The sequence below is a fragment of the Lithobates pipiens genome, unplaced genomic scaffold, assembly GCF_037356315.1.
Source record: "Lithobates pipiens isolate NorthernLeopardFrog02 unplaced genomic scaffold, aLitPip1_a1.2 Scaffold_10, whole genome shotgun sequence".
NCBI lineage: Eukaryota > Metazoa > Chordata > Amphibia > Anura > Ranidae > Lithobates > Lithobates pipiens.
The window spans coordinates 108,107,599-108,131,365 of record NW_027507686.1 but is presented as its reverse complement, the minus strand read 5'-3'; the positions used below and the strand labels follow the sequence as shown (position 1 = coordinate 108,131,365).

General features: G+C 47.8%; 6 pseudogenes; all 6 read right to left on the bottom strand.

The window, feature by feature from the left end:
* Nucleotides 1-9,712: 9,712 nt before the first annotated feature.
* On the bottom strand, nucleotides 9,713-9,831 carry LOC143949006 (5S ribosomal RNA; annotated as a pseudogene).
* Nucleotides 9,832-11,757: 1,926 nt separating this feature from the next.
* LOC143956753 (5S ribosomal RNA) lies at nucleotides 11,758-11,876 on the bottom strand (annotated as a pseudogene).
* Nucleotides 11,877-11,977: 101 nt separating this feature from the next.
* LOC143947259 (5S ribosomal RNA) lies at nucleotides 11,978-12,096 on the bottom strand (annotated as a pseudogene).
* Nucleotides 12,097-19,182: 7,086 nt separating this feature from the next.
* Nucleotides 19,183-19,301, bottom strand: LOC143944380 (5S ribosomal RNA; annotated as a pseudogene).
* A 321-nt stretch (nucleotides 19,302-19,622) lies between these two features.
* On the bottom strand, nucleotides 19,623-19,741 carry LOC143945381 (5S ribosomal RNA; annotated as a pseudogene).
* Nucleotides 19,742-23,327: 3,586 nt separating this feature from the next.
* Nucleotides 23,328-23,446, bottom strand: LOC143944182 (5S ribosomal RNA; annotated as a pseudogene).
* Nucleotides 23,447-23,767: the final 321 nt, after the last annotated feature.

Here is a 23,767-nt window from a genome sequence, read left to right as displayed (position 1 = left end):
GGGACGAGGGGGCGGCCATTCATTCATGGCCACCCCCTCGCGATCGCTCCCGACGAATAGAAATCCCCCGTGACATCACTTCCTCTCCTGTAATGTAAACACAGGAGAGGAAGTGATGTATTCTCTCCTCCGTGTCGGTATTTTTCGCTCCGACACGGAGGAGAGCGGATCGGTGAGTTGCACCAACACTCTACACACACAGTAGAACATGCCAGGCACACTCACACCCCCCCTTTACCCCCCGATCACCCCCCCAATTACCCCTGCCCCCAGTCACAGTGACACCAATGTAATTTTTTTTTTTTTTTTTTGCATTGGTGTCATTTGTGACTGTAATAACTGTTAGGGCAGTTAGAGTTAGCCCCCTTTAGTTCTAATGTACCCCCCTAACCCCCCCAATAAAGGTTTAACCCCGTGATCACCCCCCGTCGCCAGTGTCACTAAGGCTGGGTTCACATTGCAGCGGTTTATGAGAACGAATGTGATTCGCACCGCACTGCAGTGCAAATCACATCCGATCTCTGTGCGATTCGAGTTCAGCCATTCGCCGCACCCGCCACACCCGCCGCACCCGCCGCACCCGCCGCAAATTTGCACGGGACCCTTTTTTTGGCCCGCAGCAGAATCGGATCGCATGGGTGTTCACACCATGCGATCCGAGTTTGCAGATCGCACTGCGATATGCGAACTGATCTGGGGGTGTCAGTAACATTTCACTGACACTCCCAGCAGTTCGCATAGGGCAGTGTGAACTGCCGCCGGGAGGCATGCGATGCGGGAACCCGCCGCGGATTCGCGGCGTTTCCGCATCGCTCCAGTGTGAACCCAGCCTAATAAGCGATCATTTTTCTGATCGCCGTATTAGTGTCACAGGTGACGCTAGTTAGGCAGGTAGGTATTTAGGTTCGCCGCAGCTTTTTATAGCGCCAGGGACCCCCATATACTACCGCATAAAGCCCCCTGATTGCCCCCTAGTTAACCCTTTCACCTGTGATCACCATATAACTGTTACAGATGACGCTGGTTGGTTAGTTATTTTTTTATAGTTTCAGGGCACCCGCCATTTATTACCTAATAAAGGTTTAACCCCCTGATCACCCGGCGGGTGTCATTTGTGACTAATAACTGTTAGGGCAGTTAGGGTTAGCCCCCTTTAGTTCTAAGGTACCCCCTAACCCCCCCAATAAAGGTTTAACCCCGTGATCACCCCCCGTCGCCAGTGTCACTAAGGCTGGGTTCACATTGCAGCGGTTTATGAGAACGGATGTGATTCGCACCGCACTGCAGTGCAAATCACATCCGATCTCTGTGCGATTCGAGTTCAGCCATTCGCCGCACCCGCCACACCCGCCGCACCCGCCGCACCCGCCACACCCGCCGCACCCGCCGCAAATTCGCACGGGACCCTTTTTTTGGCCCGCAGCAGAATCGGATCGCATGGGTGTTCACACCATGCGATCCGAGTTTGCAGATCGCACTGCGATATGCGAACTGATCTGGGGGTGTCAGTAACATTTCACTGACACTCCCAGCAGTTCGCATAGGGCAGTGTGAACTGCCGCCGGGAGGCATGCGATGCGGGAACCCGCCGCGCATTCGTGGCGTTCCCGCATCGCTCCAGTGTGAACCCAGCCTAATAAGCGATCGTTTTTCTGATCGCTGTATTAGTGTCACAGGTGACGCTAGTTAGGCAGGTAGGTATTTAGCTTTTTATAGCGCCAGGGACCCCCATCTACTACCGCATAAAGCCCCCTGATTGCCCCCTAGTTAACCCTTTCACCAGTGATCACCATATAACTGTTACAGGTGACGCTGGTTGGTTAGTTATTTTTTTATAGTTTCAGGGCACCCGCCATTTATTACCTAGTCTCACTAGTGTACCCCTAAATTTAGGGGTGTCTACTTTCCAAAATGGGGTCATTTGGGGGGGGTTTGTGCCATCTTGGCATTTTATGGCCTTCAAAACTGTAACGCCCTTAGAAAGCCTGAAGGCGGTGCTTGGTTTTCGGGGCCCCGTACGCGGCTAGGCTCCCAAAAAGTCCCACATATGTGGTATCCCCGTACTCAAGAGAAGCAGCAGAATTTATTTTGGGGTGTCATTTCACATATGCCCATGGCATGCGTGAGCAATATATCATTTAGTGACAACTTTGTGAAAAAAAAAAAAAAAAAAAAAAGTTTGTAATTTTCCCGCAACTTGTGGCAAAATATAAAATATTCCATGGACTCAACATGCCTCTCAGCAAATAGCTTGGGGTGTCTACTTTCTAAAATGGGGTCATTTGTGGGGGTTTTGTGCCATCTTGGCATTTTATGGCCTTCAAAACTGTAATAGGTAGTGAGAAGTGAACTCAAAAATTTACGCCCTTAGAAAGCCTGAAGGCGGTGCTTGGTTTTCGGGGCCCCGTACGCGGCTAGGCTCCCAAAAAGTCCCACATATGTGGTATCCCCGTACTCAGGAGAAGCAGCAGAATTTATTTTGGGGTGTCATTTCACATATGCCCATGGCATGCATGAGCAATATATCATTTAGTGACAACTTTGTGAAAAAAAAAAAAAAAAAAAAAGTTTGTAATTTTCCCGCAACTTGTGGCAAAATATAAAATATTCCATGAACTCAACATGCCTCTCAGCAAATAGCTTGGGTGTCTACTTTCTAAAATGGGGTCATTTGTGGGGGTTTTGTGCCATCTTGGCATTTTATGGCCTTCAAAACTGTAATAGGTAGTGAGAAGTGAACTCAAAAATTTACGCCCTTAGAAAGCCTGAAGGCGGTGCTTGGTTTTCGGGGCCCCGTACGCGGCTAGGCTCCCAAAAAGTCCCACATATGTGGTATCCCCGTACTCAGGAGAAGCAGCAGAATTTATTTTGGGGTGTCATTTCACATACGCCCATAGCATGTGTGAGCAATATATCATTTAGTGACAACTTTGTGTAAAAAAAAAAAAATTTTTTTTTTTTGTCATTATTCAATCGCTTGAGGCAAAAAAATAAAATATTCAATGGGCTCAACATGCCTCTTATCAATTTCCTTAGGGGGTCTACTTTCCAAAATGGGGTCATTTGGGGGGGTTTTGTACTGCCCTGCCATTTTAGCACCTCAAGAAATGAGATAGGCAGTCGTAAACTAAAAGCTGCGTAAATTCCAGAAAACGTACCTTAGTTTGTAGATGTGACAACTTTTGCGCAAACCAATAAATATACAATTATTGACTTTTTTTTTACCAAAGACATGTGGCTGAATACATTTTGGCCTAAATGTATGACTAAAATTGAGTTTATTGGATTTTTCTAATAACAAAAAGTAGAAAATATCATTTTTTTTCAAAATTTGCGGTCTTTTTACGTTTATATCGCAAAAAATAAAAATCGCAGAGGCAATCAAATACCATCAAAAGAAAGCTCTATTTGTGGGAAGAAAAGGACACAAATTTTGTTTGGGTACAACATTGCATGACCGCGCAATTACCAGTTAAAGCAGCGCAGTGCCAAAGTGTAAAAAGACCTCTGGTCATTTACCAGCAAAATGGTCCGGTCTGAAAGTGGTTAAAGTCTATGGAGCCTATTCCGCCCACTGTTTTGTGTTTGATGAGATGAGAGTGCGCACACCGGGGTTTCTTCCCCTTCCAGAGATATTTATTGTATATTGTTTGTAAGGAACGGAAGAAAGTAGCAGGGAGAGGGATGGGAAGTGTGCGGAAGAAATAGAGGACTTGGGGGTGGCAGATCATTTTGAAGGCGGCGAGTTTACCAGTCCATGAAAGTTCATGAGTTGCTAATTTCTGTGATGTTTGTTGTATGTTGTGTAAGAGTGTAGGGAAATTGACCGAGTAAAGATGTTTTAGGGATCTTGGTAATTGGATGCCAAGATATGGGATGTGAGTAGATGCCCATTGAAATGGATATTGTATTTGCAGGAGATTTTTCGTGGTGGCGTCAATATTAATATCAAGTATGAGGGATTTGGATTTGTTTACTTTGTAAAGTGAGACCGAACTGAACCATTTAAGTATTCTATGAACCTCAGCCAGGGAGGAAGTTGGGTTTGTAAGACTCAGGATGACATCATCCGCGAACAAGCAAATTTTATGGGAGATTGGGCCAATTGTTATTCCAGTGATAGTAGAGAGAGACCTTATATGTTCAGCCAGGGGTTCCATAACTAAGTTGAAAATAAGGGGTGATAGGGGGCAGCCCTGGCGGGTACCATTGGTGATGGAAAATGGGCGGGATAGCATTCCTTCCGTGAAGACTTGTGCTTCCGGATTAGTATATAGTGCCATGATGGCGTTTAATATATGACCTGTAAAACCAAATTTTTTCAAGATTGAGGTGAGGTAGGGCCAGTGAACTCTATCGAACACCTTCTCTGCATCCAAAGAGAGAAGCAGAGAAGGCGTTCCTGTTGATTGTGCTTGGTGGATTAAGTTGAGCATTCTTTTGGTGGCATCGGGGGCTTGCCTCCCTTTGGTGAAACCTGCCTGATCCTGGTGAATGAGGTGGGGCATGATGTTAATTAGTCTACGGGCAATAGTTTTGGCGTATATTTTCAGATCCTGATTTAGTAGTGAAATTGGGCGGAAGTTTTGGGGGACATTCGGTTCTTTCCCCGGCTTAGGTATAGTTATCACAAATGCTTTTAAGTATTCTTTATTAAAAGTAGAAGAGGAGGCAACGTTGTTAAAAAGCTCAGTCAAATGGGGGGCTAGAATTGGAGCAAATTGTTTAAAGTATTCTCCAGTGAGTCCGTCTCCTCTTTCATCTTGATGTGGTGACCATGGAGGGGAGGAGTTGAAATTTATGGGGTCCGGGTGTTTGCTGGTGGGAGTGCGCTAAAGGACTTGACATTTCCGCACTTTTGTCCCCTCTCCCCTGTTTCCCCCCTCCCTTCCCCCCCTTCCCACTCTTCCCTTCCCTCCTTTTCCTCCCCCTTTCCCCCCTTCCACTCCCCCTTTCCCCCCTTCCCTGCCCCTTTTCCCCCCGGGGCGTGGATGGGAGAGAGGGGGTAAGGAGAGGACAATCTGCCACAGGGAGAAATGCATTTGTTCGGGGACTGCATGTACTTTAGGGGTATGGGACGGGGGGTGGTGGATCTCATTCTGTGATGCCTTTTCTGTTGTGACGGGCTCCCTCGTGCATGCCTACGTTTAGGGCGAGCCGAGGAGACCCCTCAGTGCTGACAGTTATATGCTCTACCTCTGTTTTGGTTATACTATTGTTTTTTGGTTCTATGATGTTACTGATTGTCTTTTATTTGCATACCGGTATCAGACGTGACATTTACCACTGCCGGGACTGGGGGGACTAGGATTCGGGGGCTCCCTCTCCGACCTGTCTACCCACCAACCCAAGTAGGACAGCGCTTTAAACCCAGTGTACATCTGGTAAGCGCTATAGCATAATTGTGCTGTTTTAGTATACCCTTCCTGTACTGTTGAGTGCGGACAACCCTTAATTTCCCTCTCCCCCTGGGGTTGAGGTGCCCGGCCTCTTTTTCCCTTTACCTTTCCTTCCATTTGCCCTTCCTTTCTCCCCCTTAGTTCCCGCCATGCATTACCTACCCAAAACCTACCTTGGTTCAACTTTCTTTGCTTTTCTCTGACGTCCCCCTCCCCGAGGAGCGATGGCAGACTCAGTCAAGCTCACCTCTCTAAACGTTAAGGGACTGAACTCCCCTGAAAAACGGTGGATCCTCCTGTGAGAACTGAAGACTTCCTGTACTGATGTGGCCTTTATACAAGAAACACATTTTAAAAATACTAGCCTCCCCTTTCTATGGTCGAGATCCTTCCCTAAGGTCTACCACTCTACTAACCCCTCTGCTAAGACCAAGGGAGTCTCCATTCTGATCTCTAGCAGGCTCCCCTGGGTTCTCCAAGATTCTCTTGTGGACCCTGGGGGCTGATATCTTTTTCTTAGGGGCCACATTGGAGAGCGCCTTTTTACATTTGCCACTGTGTACGCTCCCAATGATCACCAAGACACGTTCCTTTAGAACTACCCTGCACAGATTATGTGACTTTCGGGAGGGCCAGTTGATATTAGGTGGGGACTTTAATGTTCCCTTTCGCCATCGGTTGACACTTCTGCCTCTTGCTCCTCGCTCCTCATTTCCTCTAGAAAGCGGATTACTAAGTGTTTACTGAATGACCAGTTAGTTGATGTCTGGCGTCTGCAACACTCTAGGGAAAGGGACTACTCTTTTTGCTCTTCCCCTCACAAATCATACTTGAGGATAGACTTCTTCTTGATTCCACATGACCAACTGCACTTGGTGAGCTCTTCCTCCATCGGCCATATTACTTGGTCCGACCACGCTCCTGTAGCCCTTACCTACACCCTCTCTAGGAACCCCTCACCTAGGTCTCTATTCTGGCACCTTAATGAGAGCCTCCTCCAGATACCGGAAGTTTTAGCAGATGTGACCAGGGAATTGGACCTTTATTTCCAAGAAAACTAAACGCAGGACTGTGACCCGGGGATAATTTTGGAGGCTCACAAGTCAGTACTCCGCAGGGTACTTATCAGGCACGGGGCGCGCATCAAACGAACACGGAAGGAACAGCATGCTAATCTGTTTCGTGAACTTGCCTCTGTGGAAGCGAAACATAAATATACCCCCTCACGGACCTTAGAGATTGAATTGGGGACACTCCTTACCCATATTGCTGACCTACTCCATTATAAAGCGAAAGCGGCACTCCAGTTTTGTCGTAACCTGACGTAGGAGTCAGGGGACAAATGCGGAAAAATCTTAGCCAGGTCGGTAAAGGAGTTGAAATCTGGCTCTTACATACCACAGTTGATAGATGAGAATGGCCAGAGGGCCTCTACCCCAACCCAAATAGCCGAAGTCTTTGAAAAATTTTACTCTAATCTCTACAACCTGCCTGATTCAGGGTCTGGACAGGACAATATAGACAGATATGTAACCGGTTCTGGTCTACCAACCCTCTCATCAGAATCACGGGAGTACTTGGAGGACCCGATCACACTGGAAGAAGTCCAGACGGCCGTGGGACCTCCGAAGGTGGGTAAGGCTCCGGGCCCTGACGGATATACCGCACAATACTTTAAGACCTTCCTCCCTATTCTCGGCCCGCGCTTGGTGAATTTATTTAATACTCTGAGCTCGAATGGGGATTTTCCTGAGGATACCCTTAGAGCCTACATCTCGTTGATACCTAAGGAGGGCAAAGACCCGGGCCTATGTGGGAGCTACAGACCCATTTCCCTCCTAAATTCGGTCCTAAAACTATTCTCTAAAATCCTCGCCACGTGATTGGCACATCACTTGCAGTCCCTTATACATATTGACCAGTTAGGTTTTATTCCCACCAGGGAAGATAGGGACAACACCATTAAGGTGCTTACCCTGATCCATAAAGCAAAGTCATCTGGGCCCCCTTGTCTTTTCATGAGTACTGATGCCGAGAAGGCTTTTGATCGGGTCAAATGGACATTAATGTTCTCGGTCCTTCGCCATATAGGTCTGAGTGAACGGATGCTGGCATGGATAAGTAAGATATACTCACGCCCTTCAGCTCAAGTCAAAGCGAATGGGGTTCTCTCATCTCCCCTTGACATTGGGAATGGGACCAGACAGGGTTGCCCCCTGTCGCCCCTATTATTTGCACTGTCATTGGAACCCTTTCTCTCCACAATTCGACAAAACTCAGACATAACGGGACTCCAAATGGGTACTATTGAGTGCAAGATATCTGCCTACGCGGATGACATGCTGTTCTCGCTTTGGGAATTCCAGATATACGGGATACTTCTTGAGATCAAAGGCCATGGGGGTTGCAGTCCCCCCGCAAACGTTAATAGACTTGCAGTCCAATTTTCGATTTAAATGGACCCATACAGCCCTTAAGTACTTAGGTACTTACATTCCACCGGACATCGTGCGTACGTTTATGTTGAACTTCCCCCCACCCCTTGTCACTAAGATCCGCAGTTTGCTTCACGGGTGGCATTCTGGCCTCCATTCCTGATTCAGGAGATGCAATCTCATTAAATGAACATACTCCCTAAATTTACTTATCTTTTCCAAGCTCTCCCGATCCAGATTCCAGTCCTGTTTTTTAAGCAAGCTCAATCCTTGCTCACTCAATTTAACTGGGCCCACAAAAATCCCAGACTTAAGCGGTAACAGCTGACATTGTCTAAACAACAGGGAGGGTTGGTTCTCCCTGACTTGCGACACTACTACCTGGCCTCCCATCTGGGGCGTGTATTGGACTGGAATCGAAACAAACTTTCTAAGCTCACTCCCGAATTCCGCTAAGAAGCGCCATGTGGTGCTATAAGTATTTACCCACAGAATTTATGTCACATCCCACTATAGGGGCTTAGCTGAAAGTCAGTCACCTGATCGCTACCCAAAACACACTCACGTCTTTGACTTCCCTATACGTGGCCATCCAACCTTTGAACTGGGGACCCACTTAGAAATTCCAACCTAGACAATGTGTCTAAATTCGTCATTGATGGAAAATGGCCTTCTTTCTCAACCCTAACAGATCCGACAGGGCTTTTCCAACTGCCTTTTTGGAGAGCATCGCAACGACATAATTTTCTCCATTCCATCCCCAATCCTCAAACGTTCGCCCGCCCTCAGACGGAGTTTGAGACTCTATGCAGGAGCGAAGGCCCTTTGGCCCACATTCCCTCTCAAACAGATTACCCACACTTAACCTGTCTGTCCAACTGGGAAAAGGACCTTAATTGCTCATTTTCTCCAGCACAGAGACAACGCATTATCACTTTGGCTCTCAAAATGTCGCTGTGCACGAAGATACAGGAGACAAATTTTAAACTTCTCACCAGGTGGTATTTGACACCATCAAAGCTGCAGAAATGTTTCCCCTCTTCCTCGAACATATGCTGGAGGTGTGGAGAAGAAGAGGGCACGTTGCTGCACATTTTTTGGTCCTGCCCCAGCTTGGTGGACTTCTGGACAGAGATCCGATGCATAACACAAAAATTCACAGACTTCTCCATCCAGGAAGAGGCTGCATTCTTTCTCTTGCACCATTCACAGATTCCCATTAAGAAGTACAAAAAAAATCAATTTTACAGCATGTGATAAATGCGGCGAAATCCTGCATCCCTCTCGATTGGAAAAAATGTTCCCCCCCTTTCATTACTCACTGGCTTAGGAAAATAGAGGATATTAAAAAAAATGGAGGAATTGATCCTCACATCACAAGGTAAACAAGAATTTTTTAAACAAACCTTAGACATCTGGAATACCTTTATATTCTCGCTGGAAGGATGTCGCCTGCTATCGCCTTAGTGCTCTGAGCTTTCCTTGACTGGCCCCTTGGACAGTGGCTGCCATCGTGTCTCGTCCCCTCTTCTCCTTTTCTGATCTTTCAACCCTTCTCTTTTCTGCCTTCCTCCCCTATCTCTCACCCCCTCCACCCCCTCTCTCTTTTGGAAAGAGTGGAAAATTGGGAATGACGGCCCCACACCCCCCTCTGGATGCATTATGCCGGAGGGACCTGGGGTTTGTGTGACCCTGGATCTTGGTACAGTACTTTATCCGTGCCTTGAATCATTGTGATTGATGGAAGGCAGACTCACAGTTGCGAATATACCTGTATCAAGTATTGTTCAGCTGCTTTTTGCTCTGTATTTCTCTGTTGCATTATGTACTCGGGGGACCGTCTTCCCCTATTTAAAATTATATTTGAAAAAAAAAAGAAGCCTACGACACCTGGTATTCCCAGGCGGTCTCCCATCCAGGCATTAACCAGGCCCAACCCTGCTTAGCCTCCAAGATCAGATGAGATGGAACAGATTCAGGGTGATGTAGCCGTAGCCAATATCTTCAGGCACTCTTAACTCTCTTGACAAACACCAAGATGGTCACCTTGGAAACAAGCGGAAAAAAATAGGTAGAGCAGACGAAGCTTCGGAAAATCTCCGAAGCTGAACGGCGCCTGCGCGGTGAGTGGAGGTGGTAGCCCCACCATCCAAGCGGACATAGGGTTGTGAATATTAGAGGGCCCCTCGCAGGCGAGCTTTGCTCACCACGCTTCGGGCTCGGCCTTGCTGCGCTCGGCTCTTTTATATTCTTACTCTATGTCCACTTGGATAGTGGGGATAGAACCTGGACTCAATGCGCAGGCGCCGTTCATGCTCGGCAATTTTCGGAATCTGTGTTGCTGTGTACTGCGCATGCGCAGTACACAGCGGACACTATCCGATGGGGGACCATATGTGATAAGACACCGGCATGGGGAACTGAAGCTATGGGTCAAGCTATCGCAGGAGATGGCGTGGGTTCCACTGGCTGGTCTGCCTTGGGTGGGGAGGCCATTGGAGCCCTGTGTGACTACTCACCCGTTAATTGGCCCCTCGCTCGCCGAGATGGATAGTTTTTTTCACCTTTCCCACCTGACTAACTTCCCTTCTCCTATGACCCCAAATATTGGACATCCTAGATTCCCTCCGGGCCTGTCTGACAAGACCTTTACCAGGCAAGCCCCGAAAGGGCTTCTGAGAGCAGCCCTATTTCTTGGACCCACAGGCTTGATTCCCATGGGGACCATACTGCTAGAGCAAGTACCTGTTGCATTGGATAGCTGGAGAGCTAGACAGCTAATCCATTTCCTCGGATCACTACCTAGCCATTCTCCAAACCACAGAAGGACAGAATACTCTTTTTTGCCCATAAGTCGTCACTCTGCAGTAAATATCAGGAGATCTCATATAAGCTGATCACACGCTGGTATCGTACACCGGTGGTGTTGGCCAAAATATTCCTCGGTCAATCTTACCGCTGCTGTCGCTGTGGGCAACAGGCTGGCACCATTCTCCACATTTTCTGGGAATGCCCTAAATTACAAACATTCTGGCAGCCTGTCCTGAGGCTCATCCACACGTTCACAGACATTTCCTTAGCCAATGATCCCGCAGCAGTTCTTCTCAATCTAACTCCTATGTCGAGAAAGTGTTATCATAAGTCCTTACTTAAACATCTCCTCAATGCAGCTAGGGCCTGCATGCCAAGTCAGTGGAAAGAGCAATCTGCTCCAATGGTGACCCAGTGGTTCGCAAGGGTAAATGATATTGAACGAATGGAAGACCTGACTGCCACAATGAGGGATAAAATGGAGGAGCATGGGAACAGATGGTTCTACTGGACCCAGTTTCGCTTTTCGGAAGAATACCTCCACGAGACATAGTAAGCTCATGGTGATCGTTGGAGATCGCTGTTCCAAACGGTGGACAGCTGATGAGCTGGTGAGCCGACGACGTCTCTTGCTCCCTGGGAGGGGACCGACCCCACCCTATCCACTCTACCCACGACACCCCCTTACCCCTTCTTTTCCTTTTCTGCCATTTCCTTCCCCAATCTTCTCTTTCCCCTTCTCCCTCCTTTCAGTTCTACTATTTCCCTTCTTAACTCAAAAAAGGGAAAAGAAAATGGTATGTTCCGACCCCATTTGACTACTACACAATACTCTTCCCCTATCTATGGATATCTAAACTCTTCGAGGGTAGCAGAGCTAGTATCAATAATATTTTAAGTGGTAGAGGATCCCAACGAGATGGAGCTTTAATCTCATCTTGATATGACCGCAAAGCTGTACACGTGCTATTCTCCTCGGACTTCTTACCATTGGCTCTGATATCCATGCAATATGATCGTTTGTTTGTAACTATTTGTATAACACATTCTGTGAAGTTGCCGTTGCATTGTATGTCGCATACTACTAAATAAAAAAAGAAATAAAAAAAAGAAGCCTCTGGCACCTGGTATTCCCAGGCGGTCTCCCATCCAGGTACTAACCAGGCCCGACACTGTTTAGCATCCGAGGTCAGATGAGATTGGGTGCTTTCAGGGTGATGGGGCCGTAGGTGATCTCTTCGGGCACTCTCAACCCTCTTGACAAACGCCAAGATGGTCACCTTGGGAAACAAGTGAAAAAAAAAACAGGTCAAGGCCAACAACATAAAAAGAAGCCTACAGCATCTAGTATTCCCAGGTGGTCTCCAATCCAGGTACTAGCAAGGCCCAACCCTGTTTAGCTTCTGAGATCAGAGGAGATCGGGTGCTTTCAGGGTTATGTGCCCATAGGCAATCTCTTTGGGCATTCTCAACCCTCTTAACAAATGCCAAGATAGTCACCTTGAGATACAAGCGAAAAAAAACAGGTCAATGTCAACAACATAAAAAGAAGAATACGGGATGCGCGAGGCGCCGAGATCGGACATGATCTGATCGGGCTCCGCTAGCCTCCGGCCAAAAACAAGCTAGAAGAAGCAGAGGGAGCCGATCGGAGCGACACCTGACCAGCAGGCAGTGTACCGGGAGCGGAGGATGCCGCGGAGGGCGGCGGGGAGCGGATCGAACCACAAGCAGCATCTCCAGCAGTCCCGTAAGTCCCGCTCCATGCAGGCCTCACAGCGAGCCAAGATGGCGCCCGGGAGGGGAGACACGCAGCGTGGCAGCCCAGGACCTATCCAGCTACACACAGCCCCTCTAGACGAGCGACAACAGGGGGTAGAGGACACAGACCTTGGCGGTTTACTTGCCCAGAGATCCCACTCCCCACCTCAGCATACAGAGACTGGTGATCGTTCGCAGGAGTACAATTCCCCACAAGTTGTTCAGGGGAAGGAGAGGGGAGACATGGTAAGCAGAGGGGAACTGTACCAGCAGAAATCATTATCTTACTCTAGCATTGTCACCCAAGCTGAGGTACATAGAGACCCCTTTTCATCCCAGTCTCAAGATGAGCTCTTTTCTCCACAAAGACAACTATCCCCTGGGTCGGGCTCCCCTGAGTGTGTTATGTTTGCTGACTCTCCAGCCTCCTCCACAGATAGGCAGATGGCTGAGCTGGCTGAAGTGGCGTTGAGTCAAAATAGCAGCGGACCTGGCCAGAACCCCATCCCAGCGGCTACTTATTCAGGGGACACGGTCCTCCTGGCTAGATTTTCTGCTCTACTACAACAAGAACTGTCCAAAGCATGTACTATAATCACCACGGGAATGAGGAACGACTTTCAAAATATAGGAGAGAGGTTGGACACCATTGAGTCAAAAATGGACGGTACTGTGAAAAGAGTGAACCAAAACTCTAGAATGATCACATCTCTCCAGGACCAGCTGGATCAGGCAAACGCAAAGATAGAAGACCTGGAGAATAGGTCTCGCAGGTACAATTTTAGGGTACGCGGACTCCCTGAAACCGAGGTGAACTTGGAGGATTCTATACACGCTCTGATGAAACAATTGTTACCAGACATCTCCCCCCATCAACTTGAATTGGATAGGGTTCACCGGGCCTTGACGGCCCCCAGACCAGATGGACTTCCGCGAGACGTGCTAGTCAAACCCCACTATTACCGGATTAAAGAGAAAATTATGATGGAGGCGAGACAAAGGGGTGACATATCTCTAGCGGGGCACCCGATCCAGATTTTTGCGGACCTAGCCCAGTCGACAATCCAAAAGAGGAGATCGCTGAAACCGCTTCTGAATCATCTGATTGATCACCGTATAAAGTATCGATGGTCATTCCCATTCCGATTGACATTTGCCTACAAGAACAAATCCCACTTCTTCTCAGATTTCCACTCTGGTGAGCTGTTACTCCAGAATCTGGGTCTGCTTCCTTTGGAGCCCGTGGCTGCCAACGCCTCCATGGAAGCGAGTCGACCGGTATCCCCCTTGTGGTCCCAACAGGGCAGATCCAGAGCTAGGAAGACTCCATCGGTTACTTGACTGGACTGAACTTGATAAACCCCATACTCTTCTTTAGTCCCAAGAGGGATTTCTTTGCAAGAAAGAACTTGGTTTGCTTTGAGGCCTTGGAGGTCCGGGTCCCTCCCCCCCCCCTTTTTTTTTTTTTTTTTTTCTTTGTGGTTAATTAGCCTACTACTGGAGCCCGGGGGGAGGGCTTGCCCGTAAGGGCTAGTTTGAGTTTATACCTCTTAGAGGTTTTGCCATTTAATTGCTGCCTACTATTATTTTCAGATGCCTTGACCCTGGTGTTGTCCTGGTTGGACCCTTTCCATAGTTAATGTAGATACAGGGCCGGAGGAGGGCGCACGCCACTTGTGGTGAACTTGTCTTTACACTGTTGGTGGAGACAACTTCACAACGAACAAGGGGGACTTAGCGCCCCAGTCGGTGTACTGCTCGGCAGTGCACGGGTTATCTTAGGTTACCATTTTGATACCTTGTCGTCCTAGAGGCGACAATGAATATGCAGTTCTATTTTGGTTGTTATACCTTTAACTTACACTGTTCCTTTTTTTCTCTCTCCTTTCATACTTCTCTTACATTGGATGCGCTCCGGCTCCGGCTGGGAATATGTATGAATACTTTCGACGGAGGTCGAGATGAATTCTTTCAGTTGATGCACAGTGAGTACAACCTGCCAAATTACCATGACAAATGATACCCAATTGACCTACTCGGTGGGGACACATAATGTACAAGGCTTGAATTCCCCAACTAAAAGAGCAAAGGCGTTCCATCAATATCATAAATTGGGGGTGGATATCTTAATGTTGCAGGAGACGCACTTTTCACGGACCTCAGCCCCCAGGTATCTGAATGCCAGATACCCCACAGTTTACCTATCTAGTGGACCTGACAAGAAAAGGGGAGTGGCCATATGTTTTGAAAAACGAGTCCCTTTTACCCCCACTAATGTTGTGAAAGATAGGGAAGGTAGATACATCATGGTGGTTGGGAAGATTGATGACAGAGCTGTCACCTTCCTCTCTTATTATGCCCCTAATGTGGGTCAACTTCCCTTCTTTCGCGAAATGTTGAGGACGGTAATGACCCATGTGGAGGGACATGTGGTGTTTGGGGGCGATAGTAATACCTCACTAGATCGGATATTGGATAGATCTAATCTGGAGAAACCCATCCTGAAACACGCCCCAAAACAAAGTTGCGAATTAGCACGCTTATTGCATAGCTACGACCTTATTGACCTATGGAGGAACATCCACCCCTCTATTAGGGAATATACCTTTTATTCTTCGGTGCACAAAACTTACTCCCGTATCGACCACTTGTTTACTCTGTCCCCTCTATTACCGCAGGTATTGGGGTCAAAAATTATCCCTGTAGCATGGTCTGACCATTCTATGGTTCAAGCAACTTTTACAGGTTTATGGGCCAAGCCACGTTCATCGTCATGGAGATTAAATGAGTCCCTTTTGAATGATCCACTCCTTGTCGTTGAAATAGAAAACACATTGCGTCAATACTTTCAAGACAATCCCTATTCGGATACCTCCCCATCCATGGTGTGGGCGGCCCACAAGGCCACGATTAGGGGGACTTTGATACAGTTGTCGGCTAGAAGCAAAAGGGAACGGGATAAGGTGATACAGCAGCAGGAGAGGGAGTTACTAGACTTGACCCGGGCACAAAAACTAAAACCACAAACCGACCTTAGAACACAGATAGACACGGCGCGATTGGCTCTGAATATGAGCCTCACGACTAAAGCGGAAAAGTACGTCCGCTGGAATAGGCACCGGTTTTACTCCCTTGGGGATAAACCTAACACTCTACTAGCTAGGAAACTTAATCCTAGACCTTTTAACCCAGCACCTCCTAAACTGAGATTGCGGAATGGCCAAACTTCCCAAAACCCGCAGCTTATAATGGAAGAATTTCATGCATTCTATTCTAAGCTGTACGAATCTCCCAAGGACTTTGAGGCGCAGGAAGCGGGAACATTCTTGCGGGATTTACAACTCCCCACATTGTCTAAAGAACATGCAGAACTGTTGGAGGCAGAGTTTACTGAGGGAGAAATTGTGGCGGCCATCAAATCCATGAACCCGTCAAAATCTCCAGGCCCTGATGGCCTTTCGGGCCACTATTACCGCAAGTTTAGAGAGATTCTGACCCCACATCTCTGTTCTTTTTACAATGACCTGCGAAGGGGATCCCCTCTACCTCCACATGAGAACCGGGCTTATATACATGTTATACCGAAACCGAACAAAGACCATGGTGACTGCGCGAACTATCGTCCCATATCTTTGTTCAATGTAGATCTCAAATTGCTGACGAAGATAATGGCCACACGGCTGAATGGATTTTTGGCGGAGTACATTCATCCGGACCAGTCGGGGTTTGTCCCCACTAGACAGGCCCCAGACCAGACTAGACGTATCATTGATATTATCACCGCTTTGAACTCGGGATGGGACGGGGGGGGACGGAGGGGTGCATTACTGGTCTACCTGCATAAGGCGTTCGATTCTTTGTCATGGGATTACTTATTCTTTATTTTGAGCAAATACGGTTTTGGACCCAGCTTCTTGACGACACTTAAAATGATTTATGAAGGCCCCACGGCATCACTAGTAATTAAAGGCCATCACTCACCAAACATTTGTATTCACAGAGGGACCCGCCAGGGGTGTCCTCTGTCTCCCCTTTTATTTATCCTGGCCCTAGAGCCACTGGCCATCAAGATCCGTGAACATCCGGACATATTGGGAGTCACGAGTGGGGGTCGGGAACACAAATGCGCAATGTTTGCGGATGATATACTATTGCTCCTCTCCTCTCCAGTTACTTCCCTGCCCAATCTCCATTGGGTATTACAGCAGTTCACATCATTTACAGGTTTACGGGTGAATCACTCTAAATCCCAAGCTCTTGACGTGTCCTTACAACCCCATATAGCCCGAGCAGTACGGAGCTCCTTCCCCTTTCAATGGCAAGATAAGTCCTTGCCCTATTTGGGTATTGTGCTGACCCCATCTCTGACCACGCTCTACAAACATAATTTCCCTCCACTGTTCAACAAAATAACTGCAGATCTTAAACGTTGGTCGAATAGCCCCCCGTCATGGTTTGGCAGGTTGTACTCCGTTAAGATGACAGTTCTTCCAAAGGTGCTTTACCTATTCAGGACTCTCCCGATTTCTATTGATAGGCGGGAGCTCCAGAAGTTTCAAGCTAAATTATTAGATTATGTATGGGGACATGGTAGACCTAGGGTGAACAGACAAACAATGTACACACCCAAAGCGAGGGGCGGCCTGGGCATGCCGGATCTGTTTAAATACCATCAGGCAGCAGTGTTATCACAATTAATTCGGTTCCATACACGCCATGACAAACCACTCTGGATGATGTTGGAATCCTCCCAATTCCCTAGAAGAGAGATTAGTCATTTAATCTGGATGAAAGCAAAAGATAGACCCAAGGTGATGAGTCCGACCCTGTCCTACTCTCTAAATTTGTGGGATAGATTGTCGACCACCCACACCTTCAGATCTAGGCATGCTCCGTTAGCCCCTCTGCTTAATAATCCTCTGTTCGCCCCGGGTTTACGGCCTCAAGATTTTTTATGGTGGACTAATAAAGGTTTGCTGCGTATAGCTGATCTATGCGACCATAAAGGGGCCTTGTCACAAGTATCCTTACAGGATAGATATCAGCTCCCGAGGTCGGAGTTCTTTCGCTTTACTCAGATAGCGCACTTTCTGGCAACATTAAGTCGCACTTCTGATCTCACTACATATACCCCAATGGAAACCGTTTGCAGGACGTACGACAACCACAAGAGTCATATTTCCATGATATATAATATCTTATTCCCGACCTCTCAGAAGTTGCCTTATATGGAGAGATGGGAAAGAGATATGCAGTGCACCTTGCGAATGGAGGAATGGAATAAGGTAGTACAAAATGCATCTAGAGCTCTTATTAATACTTCTTTGATTGAAGCAAACTATAAGGTGTTATTGAGGTGGTATATGGTTCCAGCTCGAGTGGCTGCTTTTGCTCCGGGGGCGTCCCCGCGGTGCTTTAGAGGTTGCACTGCGGAGGGGACCATGTATCACATATGGTGGTCATGCCCCAAGGTGCGAAGGTTCTGGATACGCACGTACAATTTTATTTATTCTTTGACCCGAGTGAACCTTCGGAAGTCACCGTTGCATGCGCTGCTGGGGCGCCCCGTGGAAGGGGCATCAAGGCCAATGAGCACGCTTATAGCTTTCATATTTGTGGCGGCAAGGGTTTCTATAGCTAAATCGGGGAGGTCACCAGCAATACCCTTTTATTTGCTCAAATCAAAACTGTCTTGGATTATGGTGAATGAACGCCTATCGGCAATACTAACTGATAGACTGGCTTGGTTCAACAGAATGTGGGGTCCGTGGATCAGGGATTTGGTTACAGTCTAATGGGTTTACCTAGCCCGCTAGGGTTGGGGGCCCTCCTGGAGCTGGGGTGCATCCTCTCTTCTATCTCTTCTATCTTTTCTATCCTTCTTCTTCTCTTTCCTCTCTTTACTCTTTTTCACTTATCTCAGTCTATGATAGCGATCTTATTTCATCTTTCCCTCTCTACTGAGGGAGCTCTTTATTTTGGGCCGCATATGTGCCATTGAGTACGGTACGGTTATTAGGATATACTGATTACAGTACCGGAATGGGAATTGAGGGCTGGGGGGCGGGGCTCTAGTACTTGCCATGCCGCTCTCATATAGAGCAAGATAAATACATGATGTTGGTATGTGTTGATTTAATTATTCTTTGGGCTACCTTTTAAGCCATGCATATGCGGACCGACTCCCTTTTTTTTGTCATCTTATGGGTACTGTTATGCAATTGGAGTTATATTGTTATTAGACTTCTGTTTCTCTGTGTCTTAATGATGTCAATTACTGAGATTGTAACTTCTAAGTTGAAAACTTGAATAAAAATATTGAAAGATAAAAAGAAGAATACGGCACCTGGTATTCCAACGCCATCTCCCATCCAGGTACTAACTAGGCCCAAGCCTTCTTAGCCTCAGAGAAGAGAAGAGATAGGGCTCTTTCAGGGTGATGCTGCTGTAAGCGATCTCTTTGGGCACTCTCAACCCTCTTGACAAATGCCAAGATGGTCACCTTGGGAAACAAGCAAAAAAAAAAAAAACTAATCAACGCCAACAACATAAAAAGAAGTCTACGACACCTGGTATTCCCAGGCGGTCTCCCATCCAGGTACTAACAAGGCCCGACTCTTCTTAGCCTCCAACATCAAACGAGCTCGGGTGCTTTCAGGGTGATGTGCCCGTAGGCAATCTCTTCAGGCACTTTCAACCCTCTTGACAAACGCCAAGATGGTCACCTTGGGAAACAAGTGAAAAAAAAACAGGTCAAGGCCAACAACATAAAAGGAAGCCTACAGCACCTAGTATTCCCAGGTGGTCTCCAATCCAGGTACTAGCAAGGCCCAACCCTGTTTAGCTTCTGAGATCAGAGGAGATCGGGCGCATTCAGGGTTATGTGCCCATAGGCAATCTCTTTGGGCATTCTCAACCCTCTTGACAAATGCCAAGATAGTCACCTTGAGATACAAGCGGAAAAAAAAAGGTCAATGTCAACAACATAAAAAGAAGAATACGGCACCCGGAATTCCAACGCCATCTCCCATCCAGGTACCCACTAGGCCCAACCCTTCTTAGCCTCAGAGAAGAGAAGAGATAGGGCTCTTTCAGGGTGATGCTGCTGTAAGCGATCTCTTTGGGCACTCTCAACCCTCTTGACAAATGCCAAGATGGTCACCTTGGGAAACAAGCAAAAAAAAAAAAACGAATCAACGCCAACAACATAAAAAGAAGCCTACAATAACTGGTATTCCCAGGTGGTCTCCCATCCAGGTACTAACCAGGCCCGACTCTTCTTAGCCTCCAAGATCAGACGAGATTGGGTGCTTTCAGAGTGATGTGGCCATAGGCAATCTCTTCAGGCACTCTCAACCCTCTTGACAAACACCAAGATGGTCACTTTGGGAAACAAGCGAACAAAAAAAACAGGTCAACGCCAACAACATAAAAAGAAGTCTATGACACCTGGTATTCCCAGGCAGTCTCCCATCCAGGTACTAACAAGGCCCGACTCTTCTTAGCCTCCAACATCAAACGAGATCGGGTGCTTTCAGGGTGATGTGCCCGTAGGCAATCTCTTCAGGCACTTTCAACCCTCTTCACAAACGCCAAGATTGTCACCTTGGGAAACAAGCAAAAAAAATAAAAATAAGTCGGAAGCTAGAGACAATACGGCCCGAGTCCTCAATTTAATCCATGCGGCGCATGTACAGGGAAGGCCCTTGCTTATGTTGTCAATGGACGCAGAAAAGGCCTTTGACAGGGTGGCCTGGCACTTTATGCAGGCCACCCTGGAACATATAGGTCTTGGCCCCAACATGATGAGCTGGGTAATGTCGCTTTACTCCACGCTGTCGGCAGCGGTACGGGTGACCGAGTGGTGCTCGGACTCTTTCCCCATTACTATTGGGACGAGGCAGGGGTGCCCTCTGTCTCCCCTAATTTTTATTCTGACACTGGAACCACTTATGTGTCACGTTTGGAATGACCCGAATATTACTGGCATATCCAAACCCTCGGCACACCACAAAATTGCGGCGTACGCTGACAATCTAATTTTTTCCATCTCCAATCCACACATTTTGCTTCCCAATATACTTGCCAATATAGAGACTACAGCGATACGGCAGCCTATCAAACTATAAAATCAATTGCGCCAAGTCAGCTGTATTGAATATATCTGTCCCGGATGGTGAGGCCAAGAGGCTCCGCTCCGCTTTTCCATTCTACTGGGCTGAAAAATCTATACGTTACCTGGGCGTTGACATCGCAGCGGATTTAGCGCAATTGTACCCGCTTAATTTTGTCCCTCTCCTGGATAGACTGAAATCTGATTTGGGAAACTGGCATGCTTTAACACTGACCTGGTTCGGGCACTGTAATGCATTCAAAATGACGGCCCTCCCGCGGATCTTATACATGTTCCAGACATTACCGATCCGGTTACCCCCAATTTTTTTCAGACAACTGCAGGTGCTTCTCCGGGACTTTATTTGGGGGCGCAAACCGCCCAGAGCCCGTTTGCAATTGGCTGCCAGACCAAAGGACAAGGGGGGTCTGGGTCTCCCAGATCTCAGACAATACTACAGAGTGACTCTGCTAGCGAGAGTCGTTGATTGGCATTGTAATGGCCCACACAAGCAGTGGGTGGAGATGGAGATTGAGGATGGATCCATTCCCCTATTGACCTCCCCGTGGCTCCTGTCCTCCCTACCAAAAGACCTCAGAGGTCACCCCGTAGTGGGAGCTACGTTGGCTGTTGTGCGGAGGTTGTTCCGCTGCACACACATTGATCCCCTGCCATCACCAATGACTCCGGTTATAGCTAATCCAGACTTCCCACCGGGATTTACCAACAAGAAACTGCGACAGTTGACAGTGGTGGGGAAACAGCGTCTGGGAGAGGTGTGGCCCTCGGGAGGGCTCCCGACCACGCAAACTGTCGCCGAGCTTTCTGACCCTCCGCTTGACTTGTTTAGTGCTTATCAACTTCATCACTTTCTTCTGGCCATACAAAGGGCCCCCTACACTCCTAGAGACCTGACACCCTATGAATCCATCTGTCACAAAAGGGAACCTGTGCGACACACCCTGTCCCTCCTGTACAACCTATTGAGTAGTCAGGAGGAGGAGTCAACCCCCACCATTTATCCACAAATGGGAGAGGGACTTAGGCATCACATTTACCCCACAACAGATAGGGAAGATCCTGACCTTAGTACATAAAGCTTCCATCGCAAACCAATATCAAGAATCAGGATACAAGATAGTATCACGCTGGTATAGAGTCCCATACCTTCTGAATAAAATGGATAGATCGATCCCGGATGTTTGTTGGAGGTGAAATTCAGATACGGGGACCATGGGACACCTTTTCTCGGCATGCCCGGCCTTGAGGAACTTTTGGGTTCCCAGCAGCGTGCCTTCTACACTTGACCGAACAGCCTGTTCGAAAATACAAAAAAACCCTCACGATGCAACTCCTGAATGCCGCCCGGGCCTCCATTCCCGCACTGTGGAGGCAGCCTCAGCCCCCATCCAAGGTGCTGTGGTATTCCAAAGTCAATCATATTCTCCGGATGGAAGAATTGACCGCCACCCTTCACAACACTGAAGAGGCATTTAGTGTAACATGGAGGCCCTGGAGGTATTTTACTGGTACTCGAGACTACATTCGGGAGGTGAGCAGTGTCTCTGTCCCAGAAAACGACTAAACATCTAACGTTTACCTACATAGGCCATCTCTGCCCTGGGCGGCATTCCCCTCCTCCCTTTTTGTCTTTATTTTTCTTTTTTTCCCCGCCGCCATCCCCCCACCTCCTCTCTCTCCGTCTTTGCACTCTCTTCTTCCCCCGTCCTCCCTTTTGACTATGCCTTGTCTCCTTACTAGCCTTCGGGACCCAGAAGAACCCCAGGGTTTTGGGCATGACCGGCTCATATTTTACTCTGGTTCACGTAGGTCATGATAAGCTGGCTCGCTGTGGTCCCAGTTGTTCTCCATGATTACATTTGTCTGAACGGAGCTGCACTACTCCGTTACTCAGTACTACTGTACTACATGTCGGAGGTGGGGTTTCTCTCTTTTCTGCATGAAACTGTAGGACTCCCCTCTGAGAACCCAGAGTTATTTGGCTGCCTATTTTTTGTTACCATGTAATTGTGACCCTGGGTCATGCTGTATGGTTGACTGTTATATTTATGTTGTTCTACTTAATAAAAGAATAATAAAAATTAAAAAAATAAGTCAATGCCAACAACTTAAAACTAAAGCCTATGGCATCAAGAAATCCCAGGCGGTCTCCCATCCAGGTACTAACCAGGTCCCAACCCTGCTTAGCCTCTGAGATCAAATGCACGCTCAACCCTCTTGACAAACGCCAAGATGGTCACCTTGGGAAATAAACAAAAAAAACAAGTCAACGCCAACAACATAAAAAGAAGCCTGCGGCATTTGGAAAACCCAGGCGGTCTCCCATCCAGGTACAAACCAGGCCCAACCCTGCTTAGCCTCTGAGACCAAACGAGATTGGGCGCTTTCAGGGTGTAGTGCCCGTAGGCAATTTCTTTGTGCACTCTCAACCCTCTTGACAAATGCCAAGATGGTCACCTTGGGAAACAAGGGAAAAAAAACAGGTCAAAGCCAACAACATAAAAAGAATCCTACGGCATCCGGTATTCCCAGGCGATCTCCCAATCAAGACACTAACCAGGCCAAATCCTTCTATGTCACCTGGTCTTCCCAGGCAGTCTCCCATCCAGGTACTAACCAGGCCTGACGCTGCTAAGCCTCTGAAATCAGACGAGATCGGGTGCTTTCAGGGTGATGTGGCCGTAAGCGTTCTCTTCAAGACCCGCCCAACCCTCTTGACAAACGCCAAGATGGTCGCCTTCAGAAACAAGCGAAAAAAAACAGTTCAAAGCCAACAACATAAAAAGAAGCCTATGGCACCTGGTATTTCCAGGCGGTCTCCCATCCAGGTACTAACCAGGCCCGACACTGTTTAGCCTCTGAGATCAGATGAGATTGGGCGCTTTCAGGGTGATGGGGCCGTAGGTGACCTCTTTGGGCACTCTCAACCCTCTTGTTAAAGATGGTCACCTTGGGAAACAAGCGAAAATAAACAGGTAAACGCCAACAACATAAAAAGAAGCCTACGGCACCTGATATTCACAGATGGTCTCCCATACAGGTATTAAACAGGCCGTACACTGCTAGGCCTCCGAGATCAGATGAGATTGTGCGCTTTCAGGGTGATGTGGCCATAGGTGTGGCCATAGGTGTTCTATTTAGACACTCTCAACCCTCTTGACAAATACCAAGATGGGAAACAAGTGAAAAAAAACAGGTCAACGCCAACAACATAGACCCTGGCGGTC